Raw genomic sequence first — 10,907 nt, forward strand, 5'->3', positions numbered from 1 at the left:
TCTTTTTTTTTTTTCTTAAACACTGGTGGGGAAAGAGTTAATAGAAAGTCAGTTCATATAAAAATGTTCATTATTTAAGCTATCTTCAAATATAATATTAACAGTATTTTCGTACTGTGATTGCTGAGGTGGAAACATTTATGATGTAGCCATGCACACTTACTAGACAGTCTCATTAATGCTGAGAAGGACTCCAGCCTTGAAGCCTCAGAAGGACTGGTCTAGGAAGGACGCAACCTCACTAAAACCTTTTTCACTTGGTATCTCCCAATAAGATCATCTCTGCAGGTGTGTTGGAGTAGGTTGGAGCTGAACGTCTCAGGTTACGTATGGAATCAGTCTCTCGACACTGATTTCTGGTGTGCCCAGAACGGCTAGTTCGGTACCTTGAAGCGTCTGCACGCTGACAGGGGACGACCGAACTAGCTGCTCTGGGGACCTCCGCAGAGGCCGCGAGCCTCTCAGTGCCGCTACGTTGCCGGGCGGTAACTGACAGATATGCTTGCTGGAGACCGCTGCGCCCTGGAACACCGGCGTTTTCGACGCAGCTCGAGTTCCTGAAGAGGAACTATTCACCAAAGTGGCCCTTCGAGAGCAGAACTGTCCACTTTGCTCTAATTTGATAATATTCCATTGGAAAGAACATATTCATCATTACACAGATAGGTAGATAAGTTGACCTTCTCTCCACATGCTTTAAAAAATGGCTTCAAAGACTGTTCAATCTCTTCCAGGGGTGCTTAATCCTGCTCCTAGAGAGGAGTTTAAATTCAAATCTAATCTAATCAAACACACCTACACCACATAATCAGAGGTTTGGGATTTATACAAAGATTACAGACAATAAAGCAGTGGTGTTAAACTCTATACCTGAAGGGCCATCTCCCTGTAGAGTTTAGCTCCACCCCTAATCAAAACACCTGATTCTGCCATTTCCTACAAGTGTATTGGAGTAGGATGGAACTAAACTCTGCATGATGGTAAACCTCCAGGAACAGGGACTGACACCCCTGTGTTAAAACAGGGTTGGAGCTAAACTCTGCAGACATTGAATGAATTATTTTCCAAATTCCTTGCCAAAGTTTCGTGCAGGCAGACAGTCAGGGGCATTATGCAACTATTATTTTTTTTTTTACACTTAATTATTCTAGTCGTATAATACTTGAAAGCAAATAAAGGGTTTTGAATACTGATCAAATATATTAACAGTTTATAAAGCAAGTTAAATTGGATTTTGGCAGCAGCAGCTTTAACGTTATGAACAAACTTTTTATTGTTACACTAGGTTTGATTAGTTAGATTATAGTCAAGAACTGTAGGCATTTCTAATTTAAATTATGAGTAATTTGTAGATTGGAAAGTTGGAAATTCCCTTTTAATGTGTGTTGTGCAATTCATTTGTGCTATACAGTTGTCTGAATCAGGGCCTGAGAACAGACTGCTCCCCTGCCTCCTCTTTGAAGTGTTGTTCAGGTCAAAACCCAGTGATGGTAGTGTGGTGAACAACAGTCGAAATGGCATTCCAGGGACCAGTTTATGGCAGGGCACCCCTTTAACTGCTGTTATATTTTATATACTGCTGTTAAATAATGCCACCTTGGACACAAGTAGCCAATCACATTCCAGGAATGGAGAGGCACCAGATTTTCAATCTCCTCTTCATCAGAAAGGGATAAAAGTACCCTTCCAAAAGACACTTCTTATTCTGAGTCTCCGGTACATTCAGTGAGACACTAACAGACACAACAATGTTCTGTGTTGCTGACTCAACAGTGAAGGAGACATTAACAGATACCATGGTCTAATTTTCTGACCTGACGAGGAAATAGATGAGGAAAGAGACTTCAAGACAGTTAAGGGTCAGCTCAACTCTTGAGTAAACCTTCTATATTGTATTTGGCTGCCCTTCATTTGCAAAGGACCCAGCAGTGACTCTTGCAGCTCCGAAAGCAGCGCAGCCCAGTCCGCATAGGACTTCCACATTGGCAGATACTGCCTAAAACACACAGCTCCTCAGCAACACAGCCAGACTGCTAAGGACCCTGTGAAGACCCATCTGACCCAGCTGCCTGATCCATGCTCTAAGGACCCGCTTGGGTCTGCTTGCAGCTTATCAACTGCTACCGGAATGCAACTCTGTGCCTTCCCCACTGCACACAATCTGCATCACCAGTGGAAGACGTCTCTACCGGACTGATCATCCGACCGTGTAGAACGTAAATATAAACTTACCAAACCTCTTTCCTAAAGACCTTGGCTTAGTTTAGACCTGCAGCCTGTTTTCTAACCTGCTTAAATAACATTTACCTGGGGTCAGCGTTACAAATAATAGCCACATTATTATTTGTTCAAAGATAAATAAGCAGTTATTTATCAGCAGTTATTTTTTCAGAGCCATTAAGTGGTTTTCCATAAGAAGTATTACCATAGAATTCTCTTCTATTGCTACATTCAGTTCAACAGCATTGCATTTATCCATTCTGTGTTCACTCCTTTTATCTGACTGGTGCTCTTACTGAGTGAGGTGGGAATTGGTCATCTGATATTCCCATAACCGCATCTTACGTGACGTGTGACCCAAAAATCACAACTTCATTGGTGACATAAATCTGCTTCACTACAGTAGAATCCTTTTAAGTGGTGATAGGTCTTAGTCTGGGTCTTTCCAGGGGGTGTTGCTGATTTTCTGACGTGTGTCTCAGGGGAAATGTCAAACTTCATCAGCACTGCTTACTTCAGATTGTTTTTGGTTCAGGATGACTTCTTGTCCATGAATTTGGCTAGTGCAATTTAGTTCCCTTTAGTCACACGACCTTCACCTAAAGCACATTTTCTTAGGTTTTGCTGCCTCTTCAGATGTCTTGTTCAGTCATTATGTTTTAGCATTACATTGTGATGGAACTGTAATGGAAATCATCCAGCCTTTAAACAAACAAAAAAAAAACATCTGTTAGTATAGAAAGATATTAAGAATTGTTTTTAGAAAATATTTTGAACATTTACTGGTAACACTTTATAATAACGTTCAGTTGTAAGGCATTTATAAGTGATTAGTTAATGATGAACTAATCATTTACAAAACATAACTATGTGTTCATAAATGATTAATAAGTGATATGTTAATATTTTTATCTATGTTTTGTAGATTGAGTTAAAAATCATTTACAAGTGATTAGATTATGATTAACTATAATCATTTACAAAACATGACTATACATTCACAAATGATTAAGTAATATGCTAACGATTTACAAATCTGTCATAAGTTATCTTAAAAAATAGCATATCATGATATACTCAAACATATTCTTAATAAATGGTTAATAAGTTACTAGTTAATATATTATTAATCACTTATAACCAGTGTTGGGCAAGTTAGTCTGAAAATGTAATCAAATTACTGATTACTCCTTTTAAAAGTAATCACGTTACTGCTCTGATTACTTTATTTAAAAAGTAATTAGTAATTAGTTACATTACTAGTTACGTTACTTTTTTATCTATGAAATTTGTAAAATCCCAGCATACACGCTCCCATAAATATTTGTTATTAAAGCATCAACATTCACAGAACACTGTTATTTTTAACTAAAGCAAGCGGCTGCTGCGTGCATGTCTTGGATGGCAGAATGCCAGCAAAGAGCGCTGCATTTATAATCTCTAAAAGACATCTCAGTTCATCGCCATAAGTTATCTTAAAAAATAGCATATCATGATAGACTCAAACATATTCTTAGAAAATGGTTAATAAGTTACTAGTTAATATATTATTAATCACTTATAACCAGTGTTGGGCAAGTTAGTCTGAAAATGTAATCAAATTACTGATTACTCCTTTTAAAAGTAATCACGTTACTGCTCTGATTACTTTATTTAAAAAGTAATTAGTAATTAGTTACATTACTAGTTACGTTACTTTTTTATCTATGAAATTTGTAAAATCCCAGCATACACGCTCCCATAAATATTTGTTATTAAAGCATCAACATTCACAGAACACTGTTATTTTTAACTAAAGCAAGCGGCTGCTGCGTGCATGGTTTGGATGGCAGAATGCCAGCAAAGAGCGCTGCATTTATAATCTCTAAAAGACATCTCAGTTCATCGCAATCTCACAAATCTCTGTTCCCCTAATCTAAAGTGTAAACTACTCATCAGTTGTAAATGTTTTACTCATCATTCGTAGATCTTTCACCCCAGTGTGTACACACACACAACCTGTAACCGGCAGGTTTGTAAAACATTTACAAGTGATAAGTAGTTTACACTTTAGATTAGGGGATGCAGAAAGCTTTGTAAATTATTTATTCATGCGTTTACACAACAGGTTTTGAACACTTTGTAGTGTGTACTGCAATGTAAGGGCTGACTGGTGAGGGTATAGACAGATGTGTTCTCTGACACACATGGAGTATTTATAACGCTGTGAGATAATAGTACAATGTTGACATTTCAATGATTTATAAGTGATTAATAATATATTAACTAGTAATTTAACTAGTAACTATACTGAAAAAAATGATTAATTGAATTTACTAATTTTTTTTAAATGTAGCTAATATAAATTGTTTGCAACCACTTACCTTAAAAAAAAAACTTTAGTATCATTTTTTCAGTGTATTAACCTTTTACTAAGGATCTGTTTGATTATTTCATGATGCTATTCTTTTTAGATAACTTACAACAGATTTGTAAATCGTTAGCATATTACTTAATAATCATTTGTGAATGTATAGTCATGTTTTGTAAATGATTAGTTCATCATTAACTAATCACTTGTAAATGACTTGTAAATGAATGAACAAAACACACAAATTGTTTGCATATCACTTAATTGCTTATTAATGTTTTGTAATTGATTAGTTCATCATTAACTAATTTGTAACTATACTCTAATTACTATTTTGAAAATTATAACGCGTTAAATTACTCCGTTACTAAAAAAGTAATCAAATTACAGTAACGCGTTACTAAGTAATGCGTTACTGTCCAACACTGCTTATAAATCATTGAAATATCAACATTGTACTACTATCTCACAGCATTATAAATACTCCATGTGTGTCAGAGAAGACATCTGTCTACACCCTCACCAGTCAGCCCTTACATTGCAGTACACACTACAAAGTGTTCAAAACCTGTTGTGTAAACGCATGAATAAATAATTTACAAAGCTTTCTGCATCCCCTAATCTAAAGTGTAAACTACTCATCATTCATCATTAACTAATCACTTGTAAATGACTTGTAAATGAATGAACAAAACACACAAATTGTTTGCATATCACTTAATTGCTTATTAATGTTTTGTAATTGATTAGTTCATCATTAACTAATCACTTATAAATGACTTACAACTGAACGTTATTATAAAGTGTAACCCATTTACTTAATTTTTCATTGGCAATTGTTTTTCATGTTGTAGTCATAAACCACACTATGTGGTGTTATTGTGTTTATGCTTATAGTTATGTTTCTTAGGTGAATTATCTAGTTTAAAGATGTTTAGGTATTTTTAATGGAACAAGTCAACAAGTGTAATCTGAACTGTGGCCTAGCATGCATCATACATGCTCTTCCAATACCATAGAAATTAGTTGAAAATATACATCCAGTTTGCGGTCAGGACTACATTTATTCCATAAGTAATGTCTGTACCAAATATTTAATAGACAAAAACACAGACACAAACAAATGACAAATGCAACAAAAAATGACCACCTGCATAATAAAATATAAATACTTAATCTTAATAAATGCTTAACTAATTTTCACATAGGTTGTTCAGAACGTAAAACAACACAATGGACACCACTAGCGTGTGTCACAATTAATTGTGTGTCACAAGGAATTAATTAATTAATTACCTTAGCATTATTAGAACTCCTGGAAGAAATCTTCTGTCACAGAAGATTTTACGTAATCATTCAGTACAGTTGTCCTGTGAGCTCCCGGACTGGAGCGGGCTCTGGAGTGGGCTCTGTGAGCTCCCGGACTGGAGTGGGCTCTGGAGTGGGCTCTGTGAGCTCCCGGACTGGAGCGGGCTCTGGAGTGGGCTCTGTGAGCTCTCGGACTGGAGTGGGCTCTGGAGTGGGCTCTGTGAGCTCCCGGACTGGAGCGACTTCCTTAATGAGTTCTGTGGGCTCCCGGACTGGAGCGAGCTCTGAAGTGGACTCTGTGAGCTCCCGGACTGGAGTGACTTCCTTAATGAGCTCTGTGGGCTCCCGGACTGGAGCGGGCTCTGGAGTGGGCTCTGGTGTGGGCTGTACTGTCCTCCTTCTCACCCTCCGCCGCTTAGTGGGAGTCTGAAGGATAGAGGTGGTGGGAAAATCCCTGCGGAAGGGTTCTGATTGACCTGGTATTGCCCACTGACTTCGACCCTGGAGATACTTGACGAAGCACCAGAAGTCTAGGATCTCGAGTCCTTCCACCTCCCACTGGGGCAAATCCAAATGCAGTTTATTAAAGAACAAATAAACAGAACAGAACAGAACAGAAACGTGGCAAAAGGTAATCCAAAAACACAGGGAACAGAAAACACGATGTAACCTCAAACAATACTGCAGCAAAGACAGACAGAGTGAGCATGGTATAAATAGTGATGGGATGATGAGTAAATTACTAACAGGTGATCATGATCAGAACAGAACGACAAGGCAAAGGACTATGGGAAACAGAGTTCAAAACATGTAACAAAGAAACAGGAAGAGCGCCCTCAAGTGGCCAGTCCAGGGCACCACAACCAGACACTGTGACACTGATAGCACTGTTTACTTGTCCACACTGTCTGTGTGTTTTTAGCACCCAACTCTCTAATAGAATTATGCTAATCAGGTAACAGTGCAAGCCTAATTAAATTGTGCTGAACGCAGTTTGCATCCTGCAATTCCTCATGCAGCAGGTTGGTTCTGAGTGGAAGTACAGTACAGTAGCATGTTTTGGTGGATACAACAGAATACCACAATCTAGCAAACTTTACTGGGACTTTGCAGAATCATTCCATTGCTGCAATCCAGACCCTTGAATTGGCTATTTAAAAGGCAGAACATGTGCTTGACTGCACCATACATCTGGATATTTCTAGTTGTAATGTTCTTCTGTATCATTTGATTACTATTTGATTATGGTCATTGAGTGTTTTAAGGGTCATTCTTCTTTTCCAGTGGCAGGTGGTGTCATTTTTTGCAACACTACAATTTTGCAACAGCACAAATCAACTTTAAATACTAATAAACCATAAAATGAATCAACCTGTGCCAGTATGTGGCACATCATATTAGAGCAATCCAGTTCCTTGCAGAATCACTATCTTAATCTAAAACACAGTTTCTTACATATGTATGATTATGAAACAGAAAAAAGGTTCATAAAGGATATTATGAAAAGATATTCAGCCCTACTATCTTAATCTGAAAACGTTTTCTTAGGTTTTGCTGTCACTTGTTCAGATGCCTTATTCAAACATTGTGTTAGCATGACATTGTGATAGAAATTATATTCAGTGATGTTAAAATAATAGCTTGCAAATATGTTTTTAACCTAAATTTTGATAAATATAATCTGATTAAGATTTCCAAAATGTCTCCTGACCTTGAAACTATAAAAATGGTAGCCTCCATTTTAGAAAATACTTTTTAGAAAAGAATTGTTTATGATAAATATGTGTCGCAGTTATGAACTGCGTTTCTCTAATGCATCATGAGCTAAGTCAAATGGTTCTATGATCTAGTTAGGTTTAAGATGCTTTGTTCTGTTTCATGGACTTTTAGTTTGTATCTTGTTTTCCTGTGTTTCATTCCTATTTCTTGTTTTTCTGCCACTCATTTGTTTCCATATTTACTGATTACATTGCACACCTGTTTATAGTTTTGCAGATATTGTGTATATATTTCCCTATTTCAGTTCAGTTCTTGTTCTTGATTGCATTGCTACTCATTTTCTCCTGTGATTCTCCCCATTTAGATTATCATCTTTGTTTTGTCTAATATAAAGCGCTGCTTTAGATTCTGCCTCCTCATCCTATTTTCCTCACTTGCCATGACAGTATGTCTGTGGTGTTACTCTATTTAATACTTTGTATTTAAAAATCTAAATGTGGTTTAACCTCTAATTACTGGTTCTAGTAAAATAAACTATTTTAAATGCATGGCCATAAAAGTATATTAATAATATGAATAACAGCATTGTGATATTTATGCCTCTCGTTTGCCATCTTCAATTATAGAATGAGACACTAATCCTAATTTACTTAATATGCAGCTTAATGTACATAGATGAGAGGTGTGTTTGTTCTGCAAAGAATGACAATTACTTAATTCAAATATGTATCAGCGTCTGGTTTAACTGCAGCGTGATTAGTGAATAAAACGCAGGGTTTCGTGCAAAAGTAGCTGAGCTATTTAGTGAATTCATCCTTGAATGTTAATCATAAATCTGGGCATTGGTGTTTAAAGAGAAATATGAATGCACATTGTTCACATTATTTTCATAGATGGTGAGGCAGAAGCCTAAAAGCAAAGTGGGATACTAATCAGTGTCCGTGGGAGTGTTCTGTTCTTGGTGCTAATTTGGTGTGATCCCCATCCCATCGGCTTTTATTGTGCTCTGATCCAGAAAGCCGAGCAGTTCCGCAGTGCTCCCCATTCTCTCTCATACACTTTCTCTTTCCTTTTCTCTCTGTGCTGCTGTGAGGGCATCAGGTGGTGTCAAAACTCATCAGGCTGAAGGCATCACCAGTCCCAAGTGCAGTTCATCTGATTGTCACATCTAGAGGAGACTCACAACATCCTAACAATGGAGGAGGTAGGGAGATTTAGAGATGGAGAGCGAAAGCGTGTACAGGGTTGTGACCTGTGCACTACTAACAGACAATGATTTATCTACCCTGATGCCAGTTTCAAAGTGATTTGGGAGTGACTGAGGTGTTGCAAAATACTTTCAATGGATTTACTGCTTGATTCCAGATTCTACAGCAAACTACTACATTTTCATGACACATTCTTTAAATGTAAATGAATTTTGCTTATAATCTACTGCTGTGAGGACAAGGAGACTAGAATGGCAGACAGTCGTGTTTTCCTTGAAGGGGAATTCAAGTTTACAGTTTCTGTTCTGATTTAGCACTAAAACAGCCATCAATGTTGACTTTGATACATTACAAAGGATTTCATCAGCCAAGACAGAGCTGCTTCAGTGTCAAGTATCTAGGTTATTTGGGGAAATGTAAAAGATTCCACTAGAAAGAATGTGTAATTTGAGACCATATTTCTTAATACAAAGCAAATTTGGCATTCGCCTAAATCTGTCATTCACAGTAACACATCAAATCAACATGCAGAAATGCATTTACAGAGATTTTTTTTTTGACATTTCATTAGTGTAAGCTGATGTTTGATGTAAAAACTTTCCACTTTAACTATGTACCCTCTGAGTATAGTTCTGCATCCAGAGGCATTTTCTTCGATGCAATCACAAGTGGCCAGTCAAAATGCATTACTGTTTCCAACTAGTATTAATATCAAATGTGTCTTCTGTGACCACTAACATTCAGATATCATCAAATTCTTAAATCATCACACTCTACATCAATTTCGTGGGAGCGCAGAATGCAGCGCACGATTACTACTGAATAAATGAACCCATGTTGTGAGGCTTGCGAGCGAAAGGGAACGAAACGGAAAAGAGCTGGAAAGGAAACCATTGAAAAGCATAAGGGGGGCAATTTCAGCTGTAAACCACATGCTTTGATAGCAGGTTTTTTTAGGGCTAATAACTGTAAATAATTATGTAATTTTTTTACTACAGTCAAAGTCCCTTTAAGGCAAGTTATTTCACTCAGCGGACATCTTTGAAACACCCCTCTGGCATGCAAGCGCAGCTCCTATCTCTTTGAATGGGGAAACATCAAATTCTCCAAAACTGTTCTCCAAGCTTATGATTAAATTTCATATTTGAAATCACCAATGAGACTGAAAACAACTGTTTCGTAAATGTTGTTTCATTTGCTCAAATCGTGTTAAAAAAAGCTTATTATTCAGTCAGTCTTAAGCATGCATTTCAGAACACAGACTGTTTCTATAGCACCCGGGATTTCTTAATGGCAGCTGCAGTGATGCGATGACTTTACATTTACATTTACATTTAGTCATTTAACAGACGCTTTTATCCAAAGTGACTTACAAATGAGGACAATGGAAGCAATCAAAATCAACAAGAGAGCAATGATATGCAAGTGCTATAACAAGTCTCAGTTAGCTTAACGCAGTACACGCAGCAAGGTTTTTTTTCATTATATAATAAATAAAAAGAAAACAGATAGAATAAAAAATGAATAAAGCAAGCTAGTGTTAGAGGCCTTTTTTTTGCTTTTGTTAATTGTATAATAAATAAAAAGAAAACAGACAGAATATAAAAAGATTAGAGAAGTTAGTGTTTTTTTTTTTGACACGTCTTGGGTATTAGTCTTTGATGCAGTCTAACGGAAAAGTTGAAATATTTCAATGCACTGAAGGCTCTAGTCAGATATGTAAATTCAGCATATGCAAATGGTTGGAACTCCATTTAACTCCCGTACTACTCTCCATTGGAAATGAATGACTTTCAGACTGTTGTTTGTCGGCTTTACACTACACATGCATTGTGGTAACGTGTTTCTGAATACCTCCGTTTGTGGTTTCAGTGATTGAACACAAAACACTGAACACTTCTGATCTGATTACAAAAAAATTAATGTTAATGCCAGGCATAAATGGTTTCATTAAAATCTGTGTTTTGTCACATCCAACTACGGCAAGTACATGTTTGATGACACGTACATATAATGTTTATCATTTAATACATCTTCACTAGTCTCTATCAGATTTCTTGAGAATTTCACTGAAAGTAATATCCGACACTAACTGTCTCACA

Source organism: Sinocyclocheilus rhinocerous, unplaced genomic scaffold (assembly GCF_001515625.1).
Source record: "Sinocyclocheilus rhinocerous isolate Xijiao unplaced genomic scaffold, SAMN03320098_v1.1 scaffold1279, whole genome shotgun sequence".
NCBI lineage: Eukaryota > Metazoa > Chordata > Actinopteri > Cypriniformes > Cyprinidae > Sinocyclocheilus > Sinocyclocheilus rhinocerous.